This window comes from Octodon degus, unplaced genomic scaffold, assembly GCF_000260255.1.
Source record: "Octodon degus isolate 3935 unplaced genomic scaffold, OctDeg1.0 scaffold00003, whole genome shotgun sequence".
Taxonomy (NCBI): domain Eukaryota; kingdom Metazoa; phylum Chordata; class Mammalia; order Rodentia; family Octodontidae; genus Octodon; species Octodon degus.
In genome coordinates this window covers 14,776,312-14,790,141 of record NW_004524579.1, presented here as the reverse complement: position 1 = coordinate 14,790,141, position 13,830 = coordinate 14,776,312, and the positions used below count along the sequence as shown (strand labels likewise).

At 38.4% G+C, this 13,830-nt stretch overlaps 1 pseudogene; it reads left to right on the top strand.

The window, feature by feature from the left end:
* The first annotated feature begins 1,779 nt into the window (after positions 1 to 1,779).
* LOC101586416 lies at positions 1,780 to 3,937 on the top strand (annotated as a pseudogene).
* The last annotated feature ends 9,893 nt before the right edge of the window (positions 3,938 to 13,830 follow it).

Sequence of the window (13,830 nt, the reverse complement as noted above, 5' to 3'; positions counted from 1 at the left end):
CTCAGCCCACCAGGGGGCGGGGCTGGCTGGCATGTGGTGCTGGGGGATCGAACCGCGGTCCCTGATGCCTTGCCAAGCTTGTTCCAAGTAGGCGCCCCAGACCACTGAGCCATCTCTCCAGCCCCCATTCATTCATTTTCAACAAATCTTTATCAAATGCTTAGTCTGCCAGAAAATATAATAAAATTATGAATAAACAATAGTGTTTTTTTTTTTTTCTTGGAACTGGGGATTGAACTCAGGCCCTTGCGCTTGCCAGGGAAGTGCTTATTCCACTATCTCCTCAGCCCCAACAATAGGTATTAAGCTAGACCAGATTTCTACTTCCACAATTATTATATTTTCATGATATAAAATAAATCCCAAATAGAAAAGAAGAAAATATCAGTTTAATTGCTTTGGAAAAATTAAACAGTCCAGTAGACAGAACATAACGCCACTATAAAAGACAATATCAGATTGCTTGGTCTGGGATAAACATCTAAAATAGAAGCATGTGTGGTGGACCTATGTCACCGCTATAATGATGTGAAATCCATCATCTCTAGAATAAAATCTGTGAGATGAAACAAGTTTGGCTTACTAAAAGAATTTTTGAAGAGTAAAAATCTGAATTTTCCCCTTTATTCCACATTGATCATACATCTGTCTCCTTCTATGATGGGGTTGTGTCAGCAGCAGAGGAAAAGTCAGGACTTTCATAATAATTGAATAATTATAAGGATATACTCACAGCTATATGTGCTGTGAGTGTAGACTGGCATGGAGATCCAAGACTCTACCTGGTGGTTAGCAAGGGGGATCCTCTCCTTTCCTGATGTTAGTTCAGGCTTAGCAGAAAATCTGGACCTTTACTTCCACCTGAGAAGACCAAAACAATGCCACCATTCTTCTGATGGAGTAGTGTGAAAAGAAGTCAGGTAAAACACAAATGCTAAGTAATGACATTAAAATTTCTCAGAGATACAAAAATGTTCTTAGTTGTAAAAATCACTAGTCATTTCAAAATTAAGAAAAATCTCACTAAAAAAATAGAAGTACTTCGTATGATATCAAATAATTTAAAGCCATTAAAATGTCTCATTCACAATTACAAACACACTTGAAATAAAAAGTACAAATATCTCTATAAAAATAAAAACTGTGGACAAATAAGAGCTATAATGAACCAAGTAGAAAATTTGGAACTGAAAAATAGAAAAAAGCTCTATGACAGATTCAAAAGTGGACTAATCAACACAATAGATAACAAAACAAATTATGTAATTTGAACAGAGTGAAGATGAGGTATAAGTAAATATACAAATAAATAAAATTCAAGATTCCAAGATCTATGGACTAGCTTGGGTAGATAGCTCAGCATCACAAATGCCTGCCTAACAAGAGCAAGAAAATGAAAGAGAGAGAGAGAATATGTAAAATTCAATGGTCCTGGTAGCGCTATAGATATAAGGCAGGGCTGCAAAGATATGCGAGGAGATAACATCTGAGAATTTCACAAATCTTAGTTAAGAGACATAAACTGATAGCTTCAATAAATTAAATGAACCCCCGATGGGATGATCACACGGAAATTCAGGCCAAGCCTTCAGAAAGCAGTAGCCCTTCCTCCATTCCTCACTTGGCCTTGCAACCCTTCTGCCCGCCCCGCCCCCATCCCCACCCCACCCCTCCCCCACCCTACTCCATCCCCACCCCACCCCTCCCCCACCCCAAAGCCCAGGCTTCTGCCGGAGAGCCGTTGCTGCGCCTGCGCAGTCGCACCTGCGCGGTGGGTGTGTCTGTTGGAACCAAGATGGCAGTGCAGGCAGTTTATCTTATGGCTGACGCATTCCTGGTTTGTCTCAACCATGCTCTCACTACAGAAAAGGAAGAGGTAATTGGACTCTGTGTAGGAGCGCTGAAGGAGGACACAGATAGTAAATCCAAGTTGTTATATACGGGAGCTGAAAGCTGTGGAAAGGCTGAAAACGTGGACACTGTCAGAGTCGTTCACATCCATTCTGTCATCATCTTGCGACGTTCTGACAAGAGGAAGGAACGTGTAGAAATTTCTCCAGAGCAACTGTCCTGGGCCACAACAGAGGCAGAGAGGTTGGCCAAAGTGACAGGCTGCCCCCTGAGAATTGTGGGCTGGTATCATTCTCACCCTCATATCACCGTTTGGCCGTCCCACGTGGATGTGCGCACCCAGGCCACGTACCAGATGATGGATGAAGGATTTGTGGGACTTATCTTTTCCTGTTTCATCGAGGATAAAAACACGAAGATTGGCCAAGTACTCTATACTTGCTTCCAATCCATACAGGGCCGAGGAACGTCAGACTACGAAAGAGTCGAAATCCCGATTCATATTGTACCTCGTATCTCCATTGGGAAAGCGTGCTTTGAATCCACAGTAGAGCTGCCCCAGATCCTATTCCAGGAGGAATTGGATACCTTCAGGAAGATGCACAACCTTAAGCATCTGGATTCCGTCACCAAGATCTATAATGGCTCAGTGTTTACCAAGAATATATGCGGTCAGATGTTGGCTGTCACCAGGCCTCTCCTGCAGTGGTTGGAAAGCAGAGTGGAACAAAACCAACAACTTCTGCAGAAACTAAAACAAGAAAAAGAAGAACTTCTGCGAGAACTCTCTAAATTGCAGTAGTTTGTGGGAAAATCGATGCACCTTGAAACTAATGGTAAGTGAACTAAATCAACCACAGGAGGTTAACTATGACATGAATTCTCTTGTATGAGAAACAGAATACAAGTAGGAAACAAAATAACTTGTACTTTTTTTAGACATTTAGTACAGGCCTACAGGGTCTCCCTACACAGGTAGGACTCATAGTGATCCCCCTTGTTTTCAGCCTCACAAGCATTGAGATTACAGGTGAAAGCCACCACCATGCCAGGTCTCAATAGCCATCTCAGTGCACCCTGGAGATGCAGCCCGCATGGCACACGCCAGGGATCAAACCCTGGTCCCTGCATCTGCCTAAGCTGGCACTTTAATCCAGTACTCTGAACTTTAGCGGTAGCTTCGGTTCCGTTGTCCTAATAGTTTTTCTTGCTTCGCTAAAATGAAACTTAGTGCAATTATTTTTTGCTAATTTTTGTTGTTGTTGTTTTTTGTTTTGTGGAACCAGGGATTGAACTCAGACCCTTGTGCTTGCCAGGGAAAGACTTATTCTACTGAGCCATCTCCCTGGCTCCCAAAAATTCTTTATGTTTTTTACAGAATAGCTACTTTGTAGTTAATGATATGAAGTATATAACTATTATTATTTTTTTAATCTTTAGTTAAGAAAATTTTATGTGATAAAATATAAAGAAAAATGATATTCAATATCTTTTTACATTGTTTACTTGCCATCTGTATTTTTTGGAAAAGTATCTAGACACAACTTTTGCTTAATTTTAAATTGGATGATTTTCTCATTATTGAGTTTTAATAGTTTTAGTCTAAATAATTTTTTTAAATACAAAATTATTTTGTCCAGCTTTTCTTATCTAAACTTTTATATCTAGATTATTTTATTTGCATTTGCAACCCTGGATCCAACTTTCCCATGGAAAGATCGTTTTTCTCTTATGTGCAAATCTTGCTTTCTTCCTTTCCTCCATCATCATCTTAGAAAATAGTTTCCTATGAAATAATTTGAACCAATATCCCTTTTACAAGTTCAGTTATCCTCCCAAAAGATACACTGAAATCCTTGCTCCTCTTGCCTGTGCATGTAATATTATTTAGAAAACAGCTTTTTAGATAAAATCAAATCAAGATACAACCAAGAATTGAGCCCTAATACAATCTAACTAGACTGTGTCTTTGTCAGAGTTGATACAGAAAAGGAGACATGCAGAGGAGAGCAGTGCAGCTGGGAGATGGGGCTTGGAGGAGTTTCTGCAAATCAAGGAATGCCAGATGTGGAAAGCAAAGCGTGGAAAACTATCTGCTACAGAGCCGTCAGGAAGGTAGCCTTGATGAAAAACTGATTTTGTACTTTGGGCACCGTACAGTGTAAGACAATAAATTTCTGTTTTTCATGCCTCTCGGTTTATGATGCTTTGTTATGCTGGCTTGGTACACTCTTCTTTTTACTGCAAACTTTCTTTCAAAATTCTCAGTTTCCATGATGGTCATTCCTTGCCTCTTCCTTGTTGTTCTGTCCTCACACCCAATGGACAGATATGAATGGAGCAGCCACAGCCACTGACCACACTGCTGATCATTTTCTTTCTGACTGATCCTCTTAAAATAATCTTCATTATTTTTAAAAATAAATATGTATTTCTCTGTTCATATATACCAATGGCTGGTTATCTCTTTGCTAAGATGCCAAGTGCCCTTTTATTCTGCCTGGGGATTCTAATGATAGCATAAGTTCACATTCAGTTATTAGGAATGGACTGCTTCCTTCAGATGTATTATTTGAACTTCCAATGAGTGAAAAAAGAAGAGTTTTGAGACTCAATAGCAAGTTATTAGGTGAAATATATTTGGGTTTCTTAAATATTTTCAGTACATTTGCAAAATTTATGATTACTGATGAATGATAAAAATACATTAACATCACAAATACATGTACAAATACATGCACATGCAAAAATATGACTAAAATATCTTCATATGAGGATGTTGAGTTTAACAAAGTAATTTATTATTTTATATTCTACTCCATTGCATCAATATACAGTGTGCTGCTTAAAAGCAATTAAATTCAACTGACAGCAATAAATCTTGATCCAGAGTTTTAAATCACAGTTTAAGTGCCTCCTTTCTTTTATGACATATATTGTGATGACCATTGTATGGAAATCCATATTAACAAGGGAGAAGAATGGCTGAAAGAGTTTCTCACTATCTGGTTAGTTCTATCTTTTGTTATTATTATTCTCAGCTAAATCTTTGCTGTTTATCTCTTACATTAGATTTATGGTATAGGAAAATGACATTTTCAAGGGATTTCTGCCTGAAAGGAAGGGTGGTATTTCATTGACTCCTCAAGTTATATTTTAGTAGGGAAATTATTATTTCAACATCTGATTTTTTTAAAAATCCCATCTTCTCCTTTCTGCAGTCCTTTTGTTGAAGCAGAATTTAATTCCATAAAGGGACATATTTTATCTCAACTCGGTAGATCTTTGGTGCTCGATGTTTCTTCAACATTTGATAATGCCATTTGCAAACTTATTTCTGGTTTAAACTTTTGAATCCGATATATAGGCAAATTCAAATTCAAAAGCATACTCCTTCTTCATAGACCTAACAGAGATAAAGCGGAACACCCAACAGTAAGTAGCAAGTTGTGTTAAAAAGGACAGTTTGCTTACTGCACTGTGTTGCTCACTGCTGACCTCAATAGCTAAAATCCTCAGGTTTATTTTCTCTTGGTCTAACACAAAAGTTTGGACAAGACAGGGAAAACTCAGAGAAAATATTGCTGCAAATAGTTAATAGGAGATGTCACACTTGCTTATTGCTTCCTATGGTTTTCAGAAGTTGATGTTTGTGCCATGAAATATCTCTAGATATAGTTTTCTATTTGCCTTGAATTACTAAAATATACTAAGCATATCTCTCCAAGGACCTGCAGCCACAGTGTAATAGGCTCTTGCTAATAGCTTGAAACTATTCAGCAATCTCATTTTAAAATACAACACAAATCTTTATCTAAAAGCAGTAACACCTTACTCTTGTGTTCACAGAGTATGTTTTCATATTTCCTCTTACGATGCATAGAAAAGGGGGAAAAGCTACAAGAGAAATGATGCATTCTGGGCAAGGAGCCAATTTAAAAAGTCTGTTCTTTCCAGTTTGCTGTCACTTGTCGTGGTTAAACAAAACACGGAGGAAAAAAGAGAAATTGGCTTCAGTGTAAATGTCAACATTCTGATTAAAGCAAACACAAAGCATTCAGAACTCTTGACAAAAAAAAATAAATTGAATTATGAAGTGTATGCAAATGGAGCCCTTCCTCTGTATGATTACCAGGACTTATGCATTTTTTATTTTCTGTCTGTGCTCAAGAAATCTGTGCTGCAGGACAAGGTGTTTGAGAACAGGGAAAGGAAGGTGAACAACACATTTCTAGGCTGATGACAGGTGGAACCTACCAAAATATTGGCTCAGAAATAGCCTAACACTTTGCAAATACTGAGGAAGGTTAGACAGCTGACAGGAAGGCTTGGTGCTCTTTCTATTGTATTTCAAGCTAATCCAGGTTCACCTCCAGGACAAAACCCCCAAAAGTACTTCAGCGTTTCAAAAGCTCATTGTTAGAATGGGACGGCTTTACGAAAATTCATATTGAAATGCAGATATAAAATGATACAGAGTCAGTTCTTCTCTATCTCCTTTTGCACAGACTTCAAAAAAGGAATTGCAGGTTGAAAGAGTTCTCAGCAGGCATCAATGATATGAAATTTTAAAGGTAGCATAATACATTCCATTTTGGTAATTAAAATTAATGGGGAAATGAAAAATACATGGTTTGCTCTGGTTCTCTTTCCCAAAGGAAGACTGTTTTTGCTGTCTTGGATGAACATGTATGACCCTGTGTAAAGAGTCTATAGAGTGTGCATGGATGACTGTATGAAGAAAGTTAGATGCTACGTCTGAGAACATCTTTATCACCCTCTGTGCTTCATTCTTCATGCTTCCTGACACCACTATATCTCCAAACCATACCCTTGCCCCAAAGATGACAATTGTTCTCTGAATTATCACTGTTCTTCACCCCTATTTCAGACAGACTAAAACTGCTTCCCAAATCATGGTGATTTTAAGCATGCCATTGCCGACTCAAAACACTTACAGGGAGAGCCAGTGTGTGCCAGAGAAATTTATACCCTAGAGTGACATACAGGCTTTCTCTCTGGCTTCAAATTAATTCCATATTATTATTTTATAAATAGATACTGGTGTCACTGAAGTTGGTTATTTTACCTTTTTATTCCTGCTAGTTGATGGCTTTTTTAATCCTCTTCTGATATGCTTTGTGTTTCTGAATTTCTACAACTCTAGGTGGGCCTTTTCCTTGAAAGCACTCTCTTCATTGTCCTCCTAGTAAACAAAGTATATTTCATGATATAAATTTAAGAGATGTCCCTTTCTTGAAATCTTCCCTCCATTTTACCCTATATGAAAATGACTTCTTCCATAGAACTTTTGTAACATTCTATTTGGCTGTTCTGCAATGTATTCCTTCTGCCTCTTCAGTAGTTTTGATTAGTTTTGTGTGTATATGCTGGTTGTGACCTGAAAGAACTTTAAAAATGAAGCATACATCCTGCCAAAAGTTAGCATGTTATGAGGACTGAGATACCAGTTCAGATACCATAAGTCACCCAGTGATGTTTCAATGATTTTAATTTTTTAAACAAATGTAATTATTCTATATGTGCCACAGTGCAGAGTGAAATTAGATTGTTTAAAATGTTGTAGATCTTAGGGCCTGGGAGATAGCTCAGTAGAATAAGTGCTGGCCTCGCAAGTGCAAGTCCTGAGTTCAATCCCCAGCATTGAAAGAAAAAAAAAGTCATAAATCGTAATATACTAGCTGTGAGTTATATTTTGCTTTTTTATAATATATCTGATGAATAAATAAAGTAAGGCACTAGTTGTCTTAGTACTTTCCTGTCGGTGAAACACAGTGTCTGACACCTGGAATGTAAAGAAGGGGAAATTTATTTGGCTCATGAACTTTAAGAGATTCAGCCCATCAGTTTGGCAAGCGTCACTGCAGGCATGGCATGGTGGTGAGGCCTGGCAGAGAAAAGCAGCTCACAATATGGCAGTGAGACAAGGGAGAAGCTGGGAAGGGAGATAAACGCTCCCAGGCCTGGCTCCTTGCTTCTCAGGACCCCTCTCCACAGAAGTCCCACCTCCTAAAGCAAGTAAGTTAGTGTGCTGTAGTCCATTTGCCTTTTACACACTTGAGAACTTCCAGAAATATTCTAGATCATGACAGTAAAACATGTGAGCAAAGAGTACCAAGCTCTTGCTAGATATTTTTATCACCGAATGGAGTCCTCGCTAGAACCTTTGAAAATAGGTGTTATAATCTTCACCATCTGGATGAGGCTGCACATATAATAATGAGTGGAATTCCAAAGCTTGTGGTCTTCACACATTATTATTTCATTATTATTTCATTGGCTCTCGGAAATAACAAGGCACAAGTCTAAGTAGACACAGTGGCACCATGCCCCCAACCCACCAAGGTCCTATCCTCTAGCCCATCATTTTTCTGGGATAAATGTTCACCTAGGAGGAATTGATATATTTATTTTGAACACCACCTCCTAATCTCTTTGTATTTTTCCATTTGCTATTCCTTGCTCAGGTGCAATGCTCTCCCTCTCCAGGATTGTCCTAGATTTTATGTTGCAGTACTTTCATTATTCTTTTGCTTTAAAAATCTTCTAAATTACCTGTTACAAATGCGGTGAATTGCATGGCTACCTACATAACAAAGGTTCCAGGCATTATTGATAAAGCATCTCCAAGGGCCACACTTCAAGAAATAATGCTGTGGACGGACAGAGTCAGATGTACTGGGGTACACTTTTTCCAGGTCACAAAGGAAATGGAAATGAGAATCTTAGTAGTAACAGTATGGAAAGTCTAGAGATTGACTGTTGCCATTCCCCATTTTTTTCTGAAAAGAGACTGGAAATGAGCTTAACTGATATTACCTGGTATAAAAAATTAGGTTAGAAAATAATTATTGAGGTGATTTTTAAAATAGAATTCTCATTCTTTCACCACCATCCTCTGGAGCACCCCACCCTCTTCATCACAGTGACATCCATGGAAGGAAGCTGGATGGAAAAAGGCTCTTGCCTCTGGGGCAGTAGGCAAGGAAGCAGTAGGGTTGTAGTCTGCCTGCAGGAACTGCATTATCTTATAAACAAAAAGTATAAATCCTCAACAGTAATTCCAAAGAGATCATCATGGATCTATCTTAAATGCATGAAATACACACACACACACACACACACACACACACACACACAATTTAAATTTTTTCTGTGCAACAGGGGAGTGAGTGTGAAACAAAGCAGGTGTTTTCAGTAAAGGTGAGGGCTCCTCTTCACCACACCATGCCACTTGTGCTCCCTGAGGGGAACCAGACAGCTATTGGAAGCTTTCCCAACCTCTTCCCCTTGTTTCTTGCCTCATCTTAGATTTGTGTGTTTAGATTTGAGAAGGATAGCTTTTTTTGTTGTTGTTTTCATGTGGAGAAAAATACATGTTCCTTCCTTCAAAGTAAACATTCTGGAAGCCTTTGCGATTGTTCAGATTTCTTTAAAGACCTTGACGCCACTTACCATTGCTTTTTAGACTGCAGGGAACATAATGAAATTGAAGTCTCTCGTGGAGCTTTTATTCCTCTTCTTTCAGACTTAACAGAAAGCAGTAGGGGACACTTGGGCCACCGATGTCTGCACCATTTCTGTGTTTGCTTTGGTTTTATTTTGTTTTTTCAAAAGACATTGGGTTAATTTTTTTTGTAGACAGATGTTTTGCTTAGAAAAACCAGTGACATTTGCCATTTATAGCTCCTCTCCTATCTCCTACCCTACTCCCCTGGCCTGCCTTTCTTCCTCTTGGGCAGGACAAAAGCTTAAAATTGAATGGAATATTCTTCCAAAAAATGCAGTTTCACTCTTGCATATAGCTTGACCACAGCCCACAGTACAAATTACATTTTACATCAAGGCCTGGTATATAAACACCGGAAAATGCATATGCAGTTATATTTGAACAAAATCTGGTACATTTCCAGGACAATTAAATGTTATTTTTCCTTTAGACATCTCTCATTTCCAAATATTAACTTTGAAACCATTTTCTGATATTTAGTCATTAGTCATTGAATGTAATTTTGCATAGAATTATACCACTCATGTATTTAACTAAATAAGATTCTTTTTGCCTTTTAAACTGCTTTTATTCAGCTCAAAATAGAGAATTTTCTCTTCTCATTTCTCCTATTTCCAAGCAGCCATCTCTAAGACAATTGGGACAAAAATCAGGAACGAGAAAAATTCAAAGTTTAGCCTTAAGGCAACAATATTCTCTGATATTTAAAATTCATTTAACCAATATAAATACAATTTCTGTCACAAAGTTCTTGTAGCAAACAGAAACTCTAACTTTACAGTGTATAAGTTGTGAGCAGCTATTGCTTCATATAATTCAACTCTTGGGCTTTTGATTTCCTCCCCATTAATGTTCCATGGATCAGCTTGGGAGAAGTTAGGCGTTTGAAGAGGCTTGTTGTTGCCTCATTTTCTCAAATGTATATGTTTTGTTTTAATTTATTTTTTAAAATTTTTGTGCAGAGGGTTAAGAGTCATTTGTAGTAGAAAGACTTTGTTGCTAGTATGGAGATACCTCCAATTCATGTCAAGGTTTCAGTGACACACTAGGGTCACATCTACCTATAGCCTTTGTGTCTCATGATGTGATGACCTCTGTTGATTTGAGGAGAAAAAGTGCATTGTGCACTGTAATTGTCCTGGAAATGAACTACAGTATTGTTGTCAATACAAAGATAAACCAGGCAATGACATAAAGTAAAAATCAGTAGCAACAACTATACCACCCCAGCAGTAGCAATAAAACCAAAACAGTACTGGAGTTGAAGACCACTTGGATACTGACACAGCAAGAACCAAACATTGCTCTACCAATTTAACAATAGAAAAAGAGATCTGTAATTATAATCTAGATGCAAAGAGAAAGCAAATTTTGACAGTTATCATCTACTATATGCAACAAGAATACCACCTGTGACAGTAGAAAAATGTCTACAAGGATAGCCTAGAGTTCATTTAATATTGTATTGAAAGATTAATAAAGTATAATGGTAATACCAGTAAGCATGGAGGGCATTGGAAAGGAAAAATTATAAAAATAAAACTTAAAAAAATAACAGTTTGAAAATTTAGTTCAGCGATAGAGCCTACCAGACAAGTACAAGGCCCTGAATTTCATGAGTATCAATAAATAAGTAAGTAAGTAAATAAATAAAATATTGTTTCCCATTTTAAAATATTACAAAAATGAGGAAAGGGAAGATGAGAAGGAAAAGAAAAAGCAAGATGGATGGTCTTATTCAGGAATATAAGGAAATTATTGAATTATGTACAGGTAATATAAAATAAGAAAGAGAGAACAGAGAGAGAGAAAAAAAAGAAACCAGAACAAGACAAAAGAAATAAATAAAAACATAAAAATTTCCAAGTCGCCAAAAAGTAATGAATCAAAAAAAAAAAAGGTGCCTCTCTCTTTCTCAATCAGGGACTTCTTTTCAAGTTTGAAATATTCGAACGCACAGGATATAGAAGATGGACAGTGACTCACTACTCAAATCGATGTGTTACCACTCCCAGTTCTATGAGTGAGTGCTGAACCCGCCCCGCCTTTTTGCTAGTTCCTGTTCTAGCTTGTGAATGGTGTGCACCTGGTCTCCAGAGCTGCACTCACCCCAGCTGCTTGCAGTTGCCTCACTCCTTGTACTCTTCAAGTCAGTGCTATCTCCACCTAGCCTTTGGCCTGTGGATTAGTAAAGTATTTCCTCGCTTCTCCCCGTGGAGATAAGGGCTCCATGTCCTGCCTGGAAATCTCTGAAAGTTTGGGGCACAGGAGGCATGCCTTGGAAGATTACTGGACACTCCACTGGGATGCGAAGAAGGCTTGTTTTGCTCTAGCACATTCACCCATCACCACTGTCCCAAAAAACAATGAGGCCAACCAATTTTGGACCCAAATCCCTAAAATGATAAAACCAAATAAATATTTCCTCTTTATAAGTTGAACAACTCTGTGGTTGGTTTTAGTGATGGGAATCTAACATACTGTTATAAAGAACATGACAAACTTAAATTTCTGTAGCAGTCTAGGTTTAGCTCATGCCTTCTCTGAGACTATCTCTTTTGGTGGTTTCCTATCTATTCAGTGTGGGACAGTGGCCCTAGAAACCTGCAAGTACCAGTGTTCTTTTTTTATCAATTTTAGAAAATCAACTCATTTCCCAAATAGCTCCAGGGTTTCAAGGTTAATCCTGAGGGGATTTGACTGACCTTGTGAGATAAAAAGTTATATTTCTTGTTGTATAGGTCTTGCCTTATCTTAGTCTTAACCATCCTGCAGAAAAGTATAAAAATGAAGTATAAAATGTAAAGCCATATTAATATGCTGAGCTATAAAGGCTAAAGTCACCAACTTCTGACTGTGCCAGTCCTATGGATAACCCACTACTATTATGGACTATGGGACTGTATTAGAATATTTTGCTGAATTCACACACCTACAATACTTAAATGACAATGGAATGCCCTTCTCTGACAAAACTAACTAGAAAAGTGGGATACAAATGAACGACCATTTTGTATCTGTATTCTCAAAATATGTACAGATATGCAGCTGCATTCCCTTAATTCAATGAATAGAGATTTGTTCTAATAGAGTCTGTGGACAGGATATCATGTCTGCATCTTGTACAATGAATAACCACTAAGACAACAGTATGCAATGTGTTAATTATTGATACTGTGCTAGTAATTGGTTTTGAATCTGTCTCATTGCTATTTGTTTCTCAATGAAATTATTTTTTAAAAAAGGTCCAGATTATACCATTGCAGATATAATAATGGGCTCTGCACTTGTAGAAGCTGTTAGAGGGGGGCCAGAGGTAGGGATATAGGGCATGAAGCAGCTAACATACTGTGGATAATGGGACAGACAGTTACAGAAATCGCCCCCTCCGTACCAGAAGGGTTGCCCTCTGTAAACATTTGTAGGTTAAGAAGAGTTATTTTTTGAGATTAGCTTGCACATATTTGCAGAAAGCCCCTAGACCCAGTGACCTTTAGTTCATCCCAGCAACAGCTCAAGCCAGCAAACAATGGCTAAGTCCCCAGTCAGCCTCAAGCACACCTATGAGTGCAGATCCCATTGCCCTAAAGTCACCCAGCACCCACTGGCATAGAACAGGTGTAAGAATGGGCAGAGCAGAGACTCCATGTTGAGAGGCTCATTGGAGCTGCCTGTCGCTTTTCCTCAGCAGCTTTCTCTTGACCTTTGCCATTTCATAAATAAGCTTCTGTTTCACACTACTTTCCTTTCTGAGTTTTTCACTCGGTGCTGAGCGAACTTCTGTTTTTTTTTTTTTTTTTTTTTTTTTTGGTACTGGGGAATTGAACTCAGGACCCTGCACTTGCCAGGCAAGCACTTATTCTATTGAGCTATGCCCCCATCCCTCAGGAACTTCTGCTTTGATTCAGGCTTGCAACTCCAGCATTTCTGGCTGAGAGACAGAGACTATGCCAAGAAAGACCACTAGGTCCTCAGCCCCTGGCTGGCACAACATGCTGGATTTCTCTGCCTGTAGCCTGCCATGTGGAAGGAGCTACTTTCAGCATAAAACCCTTTGGTTTTCCTGCAACTTAAAAGCGCAAGGACTTTTCTTTGGGTCAGCACTACCTGGTCATCGCCACTTCCTTGGGTTGTTGGTCCTCTCTGGATTTACGTGAACATACATAGATGGGGTTTCCTTCTAGGACCTTGAGTTAGTATTCCAGATTTTTTTCTTTTCTACTTTGTCTAATACAAGTAGTATGTTTTTAAAATAATAATAAGTAAAATATACAGATAAATAAAAATAAAGAATACTTGTCATTTCAAAAATTCTGGGCCAGGGGTCATATCCCCGGGCCTGCCCCAAGGGCACACTGAGACTGTAATTCAGACTGGGCTTGGTGGTGCGAGCCTGCAATCCTAGCACTTGGGAACCTGTAAACAGGACAGTCACTACAAGTCTGATC